At 36.1% G+C, this 15,537-nt stretch overlaps 1 pseudogene; it reads left to right on the forward strand.

The window, feature by feature from the left end:
- The first annotated feature begins 399 nt into the window (after nucleotides 1–399).
- Nucleotides 400–12,437, forward strand: LOC149139234 (iron-sulfur cluster assembly SufBD family protein ABCI8, chloroplastic-like; annotated as a pseudogene).
- Nucleotides 12,438–15,537: the final 3,100 nt, after the last annotated feature.

Genomic DNA, 15,537 nt, shown 5'->3' on the forward strand with positions numbered 1-15,537 from the left:
GTGATCTATGGATTTCATGGGATTACGATTAGATGGTGGAAGGGCAAGGTCATTGGGCATGGAGATTTTGGCCATTTGTACATGGGTATGATTTTGGACTCTGGAGAGTTCTTCCTTTTTACTAAAGATGATTTTTGTTCTCATGGGTAAACAATTTCGAGGTTTTATATGATCAAAGCATACATTTCATGTAGAGTTGAGGGTTTAATGATTATGATAATGCATATCTTGATTGCGGCCTACAATTCACCAAAAGATAATGCACAAGTAAGAATTTTGCATGTCCTTATTGTACAAAGGGTTTAATGATTATGATAATGCAGATCTTGAATGCAGCCAAGGGTTTAATGATTATGCTAATGCAAATCTTGATTGTGGTCAATAGTTCATCAAAAGACAATGGACAAGTAAGCATTTTACATGTCCTTATTGTACATATGAGTTTTCTCCTCCCTAACATTTCTAGGGTCAGAATGCATGATTTTTTTTTTCTTTTCACCTTTTTATTAGTGGTTGATTGTTTGTGTAATGGACTCTACCATGCCCAAATTCAAAGGGCTCGAGTGATGCAAAAAAATAAATCTGGTAGGATGAAAATACTAGACCTTCCTCAAACTTTGTTACATGAAATTAAAATTTCTTGTAATCATGAACATAAAACATTTTTCGTTTCATCCTTAGATTTTTATCTCAATGCCTACAATTTTAAACCATGTTACTATATTTGAAGTAGAATATACTTAGATCCATTAAACCTTACAACTATCCAAATCTTAGGTTAATTTCAGCTAAAAAGAAGGAACCTGAATGGATTTTGCAGTTTAGGCTCAATGCTTACAGACAATGATTAAAAATGGAAGAACCTAAATGGTATGATAACTTTTACCCACCCATCAATTTCCAATACCTTTGCTATTATTCTAAACCTGAACAAAGAGAGTAGAATAAGAAGAGGATCCTAGATGAGGTGGACCCTGACCTGCTTGATACTTTTCAAAAGTTCAGCATGCCCTTGACTAGAAGAATAGATTTACCAACGTTGTTGTAGATGTTATTTTTGATATTGTTTTCATTGTTACCATGCATAGGTAGACTCTATAGGCATTTGAGGTTATATTTTGTTCGTTATAAGAGGTAATTCAGGATCATCTTGATCTAGTCAGGAAGTAGCTTGACAGGGTTGTTCCTCATGCCGATAACTATTAAGCTGCATTGTATTTTTTTTAGTGATAGCTCCTTCTATCAAATCCCCAAACACACTTTGTCACTGACGAAAATATCCACTTATTTCAGGATTAATGACATGGAGACCAATCAGTTTGAGAGGACTCTTACTATTTTAGATTAGAGGAGTTATGTGAGGTGAGAGGAGTTCTGTGACATATATTGAAGGATGCACTGCACCATTTTATGACACCAATCATCTCCATGCCACAGTAGTGGATCTTTATTGCACCAAGCAAGCAACGATAAAGTACTCCACTGTAAAGAATTTGTATGTAGGGGACAAGGAATGTAGATGTGGGATTTATAATTTTATTATGAAAAGAGGTTTGTGTGATGGAGAAAAATCAAGGATTTCGTGGACCTGAGTAGAGATTTGTTCGATAATCACCTGCAAATAATCAAGCATTGATTTAAAATGCAATGATGCAATTGGAGAGTTCTATTATGTTTCCTTGTAACATAATTATCAATAGGTGGGCACAAAGACGATCCATATTGGTAATAATTGTAGGAGTAGGATTGTTTCTAAAATTATATCTATAGGCAAGTCAGGGAACTACTACAGAGGATTAGTATAGGTGCAACCAAATTCTCATAATGCAAGGAAATTTTCACAGTGTGATTCAATGCTCATCAGTGACCAAGCAACTGCAAATACTTATCGTTGCATTCAGGTACAATTTTAGTTGCATTCTAAAGTCTCAAATTTCATTTATTGATAGTCCTTGTTGTGCCCTTGTCACTCTTAATTTCATTGTGGTAGGATTGGAATGGGTTAAAAAATCAAGAATATCATTGAGTAAAATAGACACCCACATGTCACTACATGTAATTGTGCATACTCTCTATTTTTTATACAATCAGAAGTGAACAATATGATGTGTGCAGAGCTAAAAATCCTAGCAGGCATGATGAATCGAGTCTTAGGATGGAAATCTAAACCAAGAATCATAAAATATCAATAAATTTGTGACATGGAGTAAAAAACACAATAAAAGATTCTATGCCAACATTGTCTATTTAGTGTAAGATACCACTAATATTTCATAATTTTCAGAGATGGTGGATGTCACGAATATGCCCTCAAGAAACGTTATTGACTTGAAGATAAGATGGTCAGTGAAAATATTTACTTTAAATAGGCTAAATTTAGGTAATTAAAACAAGTTTGAAAATCACTAGAAACGCCACCCCCACATCATTTTATTTCCAGTTGTACAAGATAATATTGAATAAAATTATGAGAACTTCCATTTAAATTCATCGTACTTAAAATAACAAACAAGGTTGATGGTTTTAAAATCTATATCCATCATTAAATATAAGATATGACAAGGATGGTTCATAATTTTAAAGGCTATATCCATCACCAATTATAAGATAAAAGTTAATGAGATGAGAAAAAGTTTGCCTTGATATAAAATCTAAATGTCATATTACTTATAACGCATGCATATTGTATGTTATTTGTATAACTTCAATCTCGGTAATCTTTTACATTTAAATGGTCAAATATGTAGAAGTTACATTACACTAGCTTAAATCCACACACAAATAAAATATCAAAAATATGGTAGGGGAATGAACAAGCATTTTCACACACTGGCTTAAAATTTCCCCTTGGTTGGTGAAGAATTGATTCAATGCTATTTTTGGTGGAGTATTAAGTTAAAATCCATCATTACTATGGATCTACCAAGCACTGAGAGGGATCAAATATTTTTTCACTCTATGCTAGTTTGCATCAAGATCTTTGATCCCTCTCGGCACTTAGTAGATCCATAGTAAAGATGGATATATGCTAGTTTAATCCCCCCTTTAAATATGTTACATTCCATGTGAATTCCATGGGTCAATACAATATGTCATATTTATTTCTATTAATATTAATATTAGGGTTAATAATGGTTTTTTGCATGGTATTAATAATAATTTGGCCCATGGTATTTGACCCATAGGCTTCACCTAAATAAAACCTCTTTTTTGAGTCTTAAATATGCTACATTCCACGTGAATGCCATGGGTCAATACCATGTGCCATATTTATTTTTATTAATATTAATATTAGGGTCAATAATGTTTTTTTGCATGGTTTTAATAATAATTTGACCCATGGTATTTGGCCCATAGGCTTGACCTAAATAAAACCTCATTTTTGAGTGTTTGTAAATATAAGGTGAATTATGGAATAAATATAAAAATAAAATAAAATTTATTTACAGTACCTCTATTTGTCCCATGGTATTTAGCTAATGGTATTAAAATGGTATTTGGCCCAGAGGCTTCACCTAAATAAAATGTCTTTTTTGAGTCTTCGTAAATATAAAGATGTTTACGGACTAAATATGAAAAGAGGTTTTATTTATTTATCATACCTCTAGTTTATTTATATTTTTGTTTATTTACCATACCTTTGGAGTAAGTATAAAAAGCAGTTTTTATTTATTTACCATACATTTTTTTAGTGTTCATAAACCTCTTTATATTTTAATTTTATATTGTGTTAATAGATAATAATAATTAAATTGATTTCTAAATAGGGGCGACATTAGATTAAAAATGTAAAATGTTAAACGTTACATGTTAAATGTTTACATTTACATTTATGTTTACATTTACATTTACATTTACATGTTTATGTGAGATCTACCTGTTAGACTAACAAGGCGCAGCGGAAACAAAAATAAGCATAGACAGCACATTAAGAAACCACACACAGAAACATAACATATATTTAACATGGTTCGCCCAACCAATCTGGGCTACGTCCACCAAACAGAGGCATCGACAGTCTTATTATTAATCAGGAGATTACAAATAATTTTTTTCCTTACACTCTCTACTACTCCCCAATATCTGTACAAGCATATATTTTATAGCTAAGAGAATCTAACTGACTCATAAATCCTCTCACAACAAATATAGGATGCATTAACTCTTTCCCAACAAAATAGAGCTAATATAGCAAGAGATCTTATTGTTGTCACCTACTTGAGATTTTTGCCCAATTTATTAAAACAGAAAATCTCAATAATCTCCACCTTGACAACAATTAGCCTGATACCCTGTTTCTTTATTATTTTTATCTTTTCTGCAAGCCAAGAGAAGCCAAACACCAACATAGCTTCTCTAACAAAACTGGTTTCGTGAACATGTCTACACAGTTCTCCGTTGTATGCACATTTTCAAGAGTGACTCCCCTTTCAGTGATAACCTGTCTTACAAAATGGTATTTTATTGGTATATGCTTTGATTTACTATGATAGGCCAGATTCTTAGCCAAATGTATTGCACTTTGACTATCACAAAATAACTTGATGTTGTCCTGAAACCTACCAAACTCACCAAGCAAACCTTTCAACCAAATCGCTTCTTTGCAAGCATGAGAAGCAGTAATGTATTCTACTTCAGTAGTGGATAAAGCAACAATGTTATGTAGTTTTGACATCCAACTAATAGCTCCACTTGCAAGAGTAAAGACATACCCTGATGTTGACCTTCTCTTATCCAAATCACTTGCAAAATCAGAATCAACATATCCGCAAACAAATTCACTACTCTTATTATAAGTTATACAATAATTATTTGTGCCTCTCAAATACCGAAGCACCCATTTCACTGCTGACCAATTTTCTTTTCCTTGATTTTCCATATACCCACTGACAACCGCAACTGCATGTGAAATATCTAGTCGAGTACAAACCATCGCATACATCAAACATCCTACTACATTGGCATATGGAATTCAAGACATATAATCCTTTTCTTCATCTGTATTAGGACATAAACTGGAAGAAATCTTAAAATGGGAAGCTAAAGGGACTAACACAGGCTTCACATTGTTCATACCAAACCTCAAGAGTATTTTCTCAACATACTTCTGTTGTGATAGCCACAGCTTACCATTGCTCCTGTCTCTGAAAATCTCCATGCCCAAATCTATCTTGCTGCTCCCAGATCTTTCATATCAAACATCCTTGCCATCTGAGTCTTCAACCTGTTGATCTCATCTATGCTTTTGCTTGCTAAAAGCATATCGTCAACATATAACACTAAGATAATGAATATTCCATTACTTAATTGCTTAAAGTAAACACAATGATCATATTCACTTCTTACATATTTCTGACTCAACATGAAAGAATCAAACTTCTTGTACCATTGCCGAGGCGACTGCTTCAGGCCATATAATGACTTCTTGAGCCTGGAGACAAATTTCTTATTGTGATGATGAACAAACCCTTCCGGTTGTTCCATATAAATTTCCTCATCTAAGTCTCCATGTAAAAATGCAGTCTTAACATCTAATTGCTGTAATTCTAAATCAAGCAAAGCCACTAATGCTAACACAATTCTAATTGAAACTATTTTAACAACTGGTGAAAAAATCTCATGAAAGTCAATGCCTGCTTTCTGAGAAAAACCTTTTGCGAATAGCCTCGCTTTGTACCTGTCCTTAGTATCATTCACACCCCGTTTCAACTTGAAAACCCATTTACATCCCATAGTTTTCCTGTCTTTTGGAAGTTCAACCAGATCCCATGTGCCATTATTACCTAAGGCCATCATTTCGTCTTTCATGGCTACTTTCAACTTGTCACTTTTCGAACCTTCTATAGCTTCCTGATAGCACAGAGGTTCATCGTCATTAACAGTAAATGCAACTGAAGTAACATAATCATCATACCTTTTAGGAGGGCTTTTGATTCTTGTATACCTCCTTAAGGATGTTTCTGGTGCTTCCACAATTGGTTGACTACCATCTGTAGGAACTTCTTCATGATCAGCATGTGAAACCTATTCATGACCTACACCTGAACCTTGTTCATGCTCTGAATCTGAAACTTGTTCATGACTAGTATCTGAACTATGGTCATCATGACTATCATTAGAAGTGCTTTCAAACTGAATGTGCTGAAAATCAGATACATTATCATGTTTCAATCTATTATCTACATCTAATTATACAAGAGAGGATTCATTAAACTTTACATCTCTGTTGATGATGATTTTGCGGGTAGTAGGATCCCACAATCTATATCCCTTTGTTCCATCACCATATCCAACAAAGATATACCTTTTCGACTTTGGATCTAATTTAGTTCGCTGATGTTTAGGCACTAGAGCATATGCATCACAACCAAACACTTTGAGTTTAGAATAATCATAAGGGTGACCTTTCAATACCTCTTGAGGAATCTTGCATCCTATCATCGTTGATGGTGACCAATTTATCACATAACAAGCTGTAGCCACCGCTTCTGTCCACAATTCCTTCTACAAACCAGCATTACTCAGCATACTCCTTGCTCTCTCTAAAAGAGTCCTATTCATGCATTCAGCAACTCCATTTTGCTGAGGAGTATAAACAGTGGTCTTATGTCTCTCGATCCCTGCATCCTTGCAATAGCTTTCAAACTCCTTGGAAGTAAACTCACCACCATTGTCAGTTCTTAAACATTTTATAGTCCTATCAGTGATGTTTTCTACCAATGCTCTAAACTGCTTGAAAACTGTAAAAACATCAAACTTCCTTTTCAACATGTATACCCACACTTTCCAAGAAAAATCATCAATAAACGATACAAAATATGACGAGCCACCATATGAGGTTGTATGGGCTAGACCCCAAACATCTGAATGTATATAATCCAGTATTCCTTTACTAGTATGTTTGCCTGTTTTAAACTTTTGCTTACTTTGTTTTCCAAACAGACAATGTTTACAGAAATCTAACTTTCCAAACTTTAGATTAGGAAGTAACTTGCGATCAGCCAAAAATTTTAACCCTCTTTCACTCATATGGCCCAACATTGATGCCATAAGCGAATGGAATTACTGTCATGTTCAGACACCATAGACACATGATCTGACCCTGTTCTTCCTTCTAACTGAAATATATTTCCTACCTTCTTAGCTTTCATTACTAGTAAAATACCTTTGTAAATTTTCATTACTCCACCTTGAATTACAGTTTTATATCCATTTGTGTCAAGTGCTCCTAGTGAAATTAGATTTTTCCTTAAATCTGGTACATGTCTTACATCAGTTAACATTTTGGTTGTCCCATCAAACATTTGCAGCTGTATACTCCCTATTCCCACAATATTACATGTGACATCATTACCCATGTACACGACTCCATCATTAATTGATCTATACGTCTTAAACCATTCTCTATGAATACACACGTGGTTTGATGCACCGGAATCTAACAACCAATGTTGATCATGATTTGATAAATTAACTGATAACACTTCGTCACTCATACTTGAACCAGATGCCGAACCTGTATCTATCGTGTTTGCCTATTGCTTCACTGTCGAAGAGTTTTCTTTGGATGCTTGTTGTCTCTTCCAACAGTCCTTCTTCAAATGTCCTGTTTTGCCACAAAACCATCACTTTACCTTACTCTTCTTCCCTTTCGATTTTGATCGTGAGTCGCTGTGCTTACCAGAGCGTCTTTCTCTCGAACGACCTCTAGCCATCATTGCTTCTGATGTAGAGGTGTCGGCATTTGACCTCTTCCTTGTCTCTTCGGACAACAAAGCTCCAACAATATCATCAAACTCAAAGGTTTATGATGTACTTAGGCTTATGGAAGTAACAAAATGATCCCATGATTCAGGCAACGAACACAATAAAGTTATAGCTTTATCTTCTGACTCAAATTTTACTTATATGCTTTCTAATTGCACCAGCAGAGTATTAAAGACATTCAAATGAACAGTAATAGATGTACCTTCCTTCATGCGCAGATTGTATAATTGTCGCTTCAGAAGCATCCTGTTGGTCAAGGATTTCGTCATGTACAGCTTCTCCAGCTTTGTCCACAAACGAGCAGCTGTTTTCTCTGACACGATATTAAACAAAACATCATCCGCAAAACATAGCCGAATAGCACTCGCTGCTCTTTCATCCATCTTGGCCCACTCATTATCTGTGATGTTGTATGGTTGTTTGGATTTTCCCAACAACGCCTTTGCCACGCCTTGTTGCACAAGCAGATCATGCATTTTCACTTTCCAGATCTCGAAGTTATTTTCGCCATTAAAATTCTCGATCTCAAAACGAGCACTCTGAGTTTTCGCCATATTGTATCAACCAAAAGAAAAACAATCTCCAATTCCAACTGGTTAATCAATCAAATTAATATCTAATAACAAATGCCTTCGCATTTTACTGTACTGTCTTTATTCTATCAAAAAACACTCTGTTATACAAACTGCAATTATAAAATAAAAAACCAAATAAACAATTGTAGTTTTATCAACGCAATTCTCGGTTGGCACGTTGGCACTATCGTAACATTAGACAATCCGCGCCGGAAGCAAAATCGCTGAGAGTGCCAAAATTGGCGCGTCTTTTCCCTTTGGATCCGCGCTGATCAGGATCTTGGCGCACTGGCGCAACTAATAAAGTCGGATCAGCACCATTCTGATATTATTGGCGTGACTGTTTCACCAGAGCCCGCGCCAATCACAAATACTTAGAAAAAACTCCACCTACAGCGATCCGTTCACATGCATGCACTTGCTCCAACACGCTCAACCTTCAGTTTTTGACCGATTTGACAACCTTCAAAACTCGTGGTTCGAAGATCATTCTAGCACTGTTCGAAGATAATTTGAAACGCCTTAATATGATGGGCTCTTTGACCATGGGCTCTTTCGCTGGAACCACGAAGAGCCACTCTACCGCCACAACTACACCACTGCTCGGCCAGCACCACCATCACAGGCGTACCCAGTTCCACAACTACCTGTAGATTATGAGCCCGCCACACCTTCGCTGCACCGCTTTGATACCAATTGTTAGACTAACAAGGCGCAGCGGAAACAAAAATAAGCATAGACAGCACATTAAGAAACCACACACAGAAACATAACACAGATTTAACGTGGTTCACCCAACCAATCTGGGCTACATCCACCAAACAGAGGCATCGGCAGTCTTATTATTAATCAGGAGATTACAAATAATTTATTTCCTTACACTCTCTACTACTCCCCAATATCTGTACAGGCATATATTTTATAGCTAAGAGAATCTAACTGGCTCATAAATCCTCTCACAACAAATATAGGATGCATTAACTCTTTCCCAACAAAATAGAGCTAATATAGCAAGAGATCTTATTGTTGTCACCTACTTGAGATTTTTGCCCAATTTATTAAAACTGAAAATCTCAACACTACCCCGATTAACCGAATATGAAAAAAAGCTAGTCTCCTAAATGACTGAAAAAGGTTATTTAGAATGTTATATAGAAGTTACATTTCACGTAGCTATATCTACCGTGATGTAACAATAATATTCCAACTCAATTTTTTTTCGTAGAAGTTACATTTATATATTTTAGATAGAAGTTACATTTTACATAGTTATATCTACCCTAACATAACTATAATATTCCAACTCCATTTTTTTTCACACTTTTCAAGATTTTAAAGATTTGTCTATTTTAGTGTGATTGTGCAATTAAATAGTTGATATTGTTTCAGACATCTCTTGTTTGTACATTTTGAATTCTTAAGTGGGATCTTGGGTAGGCTTTTTTTACTACCATATATCATGTTTTAAGTAGTTGGTATTTTATAGTTCACCCAAGAGACTTTAGGAGAAACCTTGAATTGCATGCTTGTTTCCATTATACATCTAATATTTGTAATCTTCTCCACGTGAAGAACCTAATAGCCCATGTTGAACATAAAGCACATACCTCAAAAATTGGGGAATGTCAGCTATTCTATTTCCAGAGAGGGGTGGATCTAGAGAAGGCAACAACAACTATCATATATGGATTTTGTTGCGTTGTATTTAATGAAATCCCACTAGAATTTGCTACTAAAGTAAATCAATTGATGAATTTGAAGCTTGAAGTAGTGTTGAATAGTTTTTGCAAGGTATCTCTATAACGCTATCTATCTACATGGTTCTAATGCCATGAGATGGTGTCTAAATAACACTATTGTCTGGTGATGGGTGCTAGATGTAGACAGCGTTCACATGTCTTACACGTAAATCATATTATTACATTTATATGAAATCTCAGAATGTGTTCAAAGTTTTTCTTAGATAAGGAAATATGCATGTACTCTTGAATTTATCTATGTTGTAATAAGATCAAGAACAAAGTTGTCATTGCAAGCAATTGGGATCTACCATGTAAGTTTACTTTACTACATGAAATTCTTGATTTGCTAGATCCCAACTAGTTAGGGTTGAATTTATTTTTGTTGTAATGAGATTAAGAATAAAGTTGTAATTTTAATCACTGAAATCTACTATGTAAGATGTATTCACTACATGAAATTGTTTATTTGTTAGAGCCCAACTTATTAGGATTATGAAAAGTCCTCTTTCATCACAATATTTATGATGCTCTATTCTTGGTCAAAGGATTACATATTACAGAAAGGTGGAAAATATATATGTTGTTGAATGGTTTTTGTTTTAAAATGTGTGGATGGCATATAAAATGACTTTCAATTGCATTCAATTATTTTGGAGCACCCACTAAAGTGCTTCATTTTCCTCCTAGTTAATTGCATTTCTATTATCCCAATGCTTCTAGAAGCCCTTCTCCAAAGTGATCTCTTAACTATGTGGGAGGGAAATTCATTACTTGATTGGAACCCACGGATTACAATTTGATTAGGAGCAAGGTATGAGAAAGATTCATATTCTTCAATATATTCTCAAAGTTAAAATCATATTGAACGGTTTCCTTTCTGTTTAATTGATACGACAATCACTCAAGCATTTTTTAGGATTTTCAGACATTTTTCAATGAATTTTTTTTCTGAAAGTTATGTTCTCAATTAAAGAAATTAAATAAAAGGTGAAAATGATACAATGGAATGATTTTTTGTTTTAGTACCTAAGAATGCCTTGCTACTATGAATGGCTTGCTATTTTCTTGACTCAAGATTAGTCGCATTTGACTTCCTAGCATTTATTTTAATTTCATTTTTGTTCTGTTTATACTGTTGTCCTTGAAGTTGGTGATCTATTGTGTGTGTAATAGGAAGTATTAACTACTAAGCACTCTCAAAGGTGATATTGATGGATGACTAAATTTAAATGTCCCTACTTGACACTTTAGTATTACATGATCATGCAAAGAAATTATTAATCAATATTGAAGGGAAGACGATTAACATGCAATGTTTCTTGGCTGGTCATATATTTGAGGCTACTTTTTGGTTGTTAATTGTGGAGCTTTCCTTTGGCTTAGAAAAACATCGAGGATAAATGTCCATTGCATTGGAATTGGACATTATGAAGGAGGAATTCACCAAAATAATTAGAGGACATTTAACATAATCAAATTTAACGACTATTTAACATAATCAAATTTTAATTATTTAATATTTACATTTATTTTATCTATTCACTTGTTATGAATTATATTCATAACATAGCCCCTTCCTTAGAAGCTTTGTCCTCAAAGCTTTAATTTCTGACAATTTTCTTCACCTTTTGTTTTTCATCTTGGCATAAGTAATTCGTCACTCATACCTTAGCATGTAGAATTCTCCAGTAATGTTGTCTTGAAACCATAGTTTTTTTCTTTTATATGCTGTCTTAAGCTAGGGTTTCTTTGTCTTCACTTTTTTTTTTTAAATACTGTTGTTTTGTTTTTTTAAATACCGATTTTTTTTAATACTGATTTCTTTTTTTAATAATAATGTTTTTTTAATATATATAGATATATATATTAATTATTTTATATAATTAAATAGTTTAATTAATTATATAATTATCAAGTAATTTATTTAATTATATGTCAAACGAAAACTCCAACGCAAGTTTGATTGTTGACCACGCTTGCTGACCGAGATGCCAAATGACAACGATGGTTGATTTGGTCACATCTGTTGACCTTGGCTAAGATGTCTCCCTCTCCGGTGGATATCGTAACACACAAAAAAATACCAGTAATGCATCCAATAATACTAGGTGAAGAATAATTGAAGTTTACAGTGTTGGGAACATAGGTAATGTAATGTCATGGAATCGATCGTTGGACAGGGATGGAGGACAAGTAATGCAATGAGAAGGACAATGTCAATGCCGATGTGGTTGTGGAGCTTTTGAGACAGATGCAAATGAAGGACGATGTTGAGGATGGTAGACTGGTCAGAGATGGGTTTCCACAGAATTGTATTGCGGCTGGGCCAATGTCTGGTCAGGGCAATGAATAGAATGTGGGATAGTGGTGCAGACATGGGGGATAGGGTGGACGATGGACAGGAACGAGACAGGGAACATCGGATGGGTGATTTGTGAATGGCAATGTGACTTGGTGGTGTTGGCATTATGATGCATGTGTTGTACTTGATGGCAACCCTCTCATAGAAGATCATCTCACTTATATACATTCAGATGAATCTACAGAAGAGATATCAAATGTGACATAATACAGGATAGCTCAAAGGAATCAAATGGCAAGTTCTTAGTAAGCAGAGGTTCAAATATTGAAGAAAATAAGGGGTACGCAGGTACATCTTACAGAAAGTGTGTACCCACAGGTAAACCAAGCAGCAACAGCGTCCAGGGACGCAGTCCAGCCGTTCAGAAGGTGCGTCCACCCAGTGCACACTTTTTAAGGCAGAGAAAAGCACACGTGGGGGTTTCTTGTGATTTACTCCTGGTATCTAGCCGACGGTATTGTGTTTTTAAGGTGTCGGCTCGTGGTATTGTTCCTTGATTTGAGGAGGAGCTTGCCTATATAAAGCAAAGGAGATCATTTGGTTTGAGTATGTCTTTGTTGAATATCTTATGGGGTGAGATCTGGTCTAGATCTAATCAAGGCGAATCTATTAATGGACCGAGATCTCTTGGCGCATGTTCAGATCTGTGGATCTGATTGTCTGGGTTACTTCTGAAGTCTTGAAATCATCTATGCCCAGAGGGACGCAGGTGCAGTAAGGGTTTAGGTGCGTCCGGCACGCAGGAGCGAAGCGTTTCAGGTGCGCCAGGACGCAGGCGCAGAAGGGTTCAGGTGCGCCGGGACGCAGGCAGTTCAATAGACTCAGTGCGAGGGACGCAGGCTAGCCGTTGAGCAGGATGCGTCCGGGACGTAGGCTAGCAGTTGAGCAGGATGCGTCTAGGGACTCAAGCCAGCAGTTGAGCAGGGTGAGTCCGGGACTCAGGCTAGCAGTTGAGCAGGGTGAGTCCGGACTCAGGCTAGCAGTTGAGCAAGGTGCTTCCTTCTCTTAAAATCTTTGTTTATCACCGTTGTGTTCTGGGTTTGGTCCTATTATTGTTGATCTGGTTATTACAGTTGATTGGGTAATTCTCTTACACTTGATGATCAATTGATGCTTATGGATCCAGTTTGAAAATTTATGAAAAGTGGTCCTTGTATGAAAATTGGATGAAATGTGGCCTTTTAGATTATGGGTTGTGCTTCAGTGTATCCAGTATGAAAATAGATGAAACGTGGTACTTGGAGGAGAGAAGATTGTAGGCCGGCGCCTACGTACTAGTATCTAAGCTAGTACAAGAGCTAAAGGAAATCTTTGGAGAATTGTAGCAGGTAGTAGCCTGCGTACTAGTAAATGGATCGGCTAGTACAAGAGCAAAGGGGGTTGTAGCTCCCGTACTGGTATGAGGCTGCACCAGTACAAATATTGTAAAAGGATTTTCTTATTAAGAAGAAGATTGAGATGACTTGCAGCAGGTGGTTTTCTCCCGCATTGGGTTTCCACCTTATATCATTGTGTTCATGTGTGTGCCTTATGTGTGATGATCTACTTTATGTTACTGCATCTGTTAACTGATAATATGGTTGATAATGTCCTAATGCACTCATTGAAGATCAACTAACTTAATATTAAGAAGTTGTGGAAGTAGCATATACGAATCTGATTATGGAATTGAAAAAGTTTTATTAATGTGATAATACTGATTCACCCCCCCCTCTCAGTATTATTTCCAACATTTGGTATCAGAGCAGGTCCTTTGATAGAAGCTTGATCGCTTGAAGGAGATCCGTGGAACAATGGGAAAGAAGCTTAAGAAGAAAGCTAATAAGAAAAAGAAGTCATCTCAGAAAAACTATGACAGTGGAAGAATCGATTGGGGATTAGGCATAAGAAGCTCTTCAGATTCAGAATCAGATTCAGAATCATTATCAGGTATGAATGTGTTATCCTCTGATGTTCCAGCTATATTTCATTGTGAAAGAGATGAAAGTGATAGCGAAACTACTGAATTTTCTCTTATGGGTGAACAAGAAAGATATCAAATAGAGGCAGAATTTAAAAGGCTGACAGACAAAATTAGAGATCAACAAGATCTATCGAACAAAAGGGAATGTGATTTCAAAGAAGAAGCAACCAAACTAAGGGCCCAACTAGAAGAAGGAAACAAGGTAAGAAAGCTACTCAAGGACAAGGAAGACCAATGTCAAAAATTGCAGCATGAAGTGACATCATTAAGAAAAGAAGTCAACGAAAGAAGCACAACCATCAAGAAACTCAAAGATAGATCCAGCTACTATGAAAATCTTGAAGCTACAATCCTCTCACGAAAAGGAGATCTTGAAGAGTCAAAGAAGCAGAATACAGATCTACTCCAAGCTATTGCAAAACAAGAAAACGAAGTCACCAGCTTAAAATCTCAACTAGAATGTGCCTTCCGAGTTCGTCAAATGCAGCAGGATCTGTATGAAGAACAAGAAAAAGAAATTCTCAAACTAAGGGAACAAATGGAAGAAGGAAGGAAAGCTGAAGAAGTTTTGAAAAAGAAATCTCTTGAAAAGGAAGAACAGCTTCAGGTTGAGCTAGATATCTTGAAAGGTAAACTGGAGGAAAAAGGAAGTACAGTCAGAAAAGGATGGCATAGCACAATGTACAGACATACCAGAATCAGAGGGAGCTGAAAGTACAAAACTTCAGGTTCCTGAATCTCATAAGCAAACTTCATAAAGGCAAAGTCACATATATACGCGAGTTGGATACTGCACAATCGCGTATATGCTTGTTTGAAGGCAGTAGGCAAGTGAAGTTGGAAATGAATCTATCAAATCTGGGTATCTGACTGTCAGTGACACAAAGGAGGACTGTTAAAATTGGCCCTAATCAGAAGGACGCAGGTATTAAACTGGAGACCTGCGTGCGGACGCAGTACAGACGAAGCTCAGGTGCGTCCAGGACGCAGTTCAGTAACAGGGGATCTGCGTGGGGACGCAGAGCAGAATAAGGCTCAGGTGCGTCCCTGCAGCAAAAAGACGCGGCGCGATAGTATTACGGAGTGCGTCCCCCCAGCAAAGTACGCGGCGCGATAGTATTTTTGGGT

The sequence above is a fragment of the Pinus tabuliformis genome, chromosome X (genome assembly GCF_031772625.1).
Source record: "Pinus tabuliformis cultivar Carrire ecotype Pingquan chromosome X, CPIR1, whole genome shotgun sequence".
Classification (NCBI taxonomy): Eukaryota; Viridiplantae; Streptophyta; class Pinopsida; order Pinales; family Pinaceae; genus Pinus; species Pinus tabuliformis.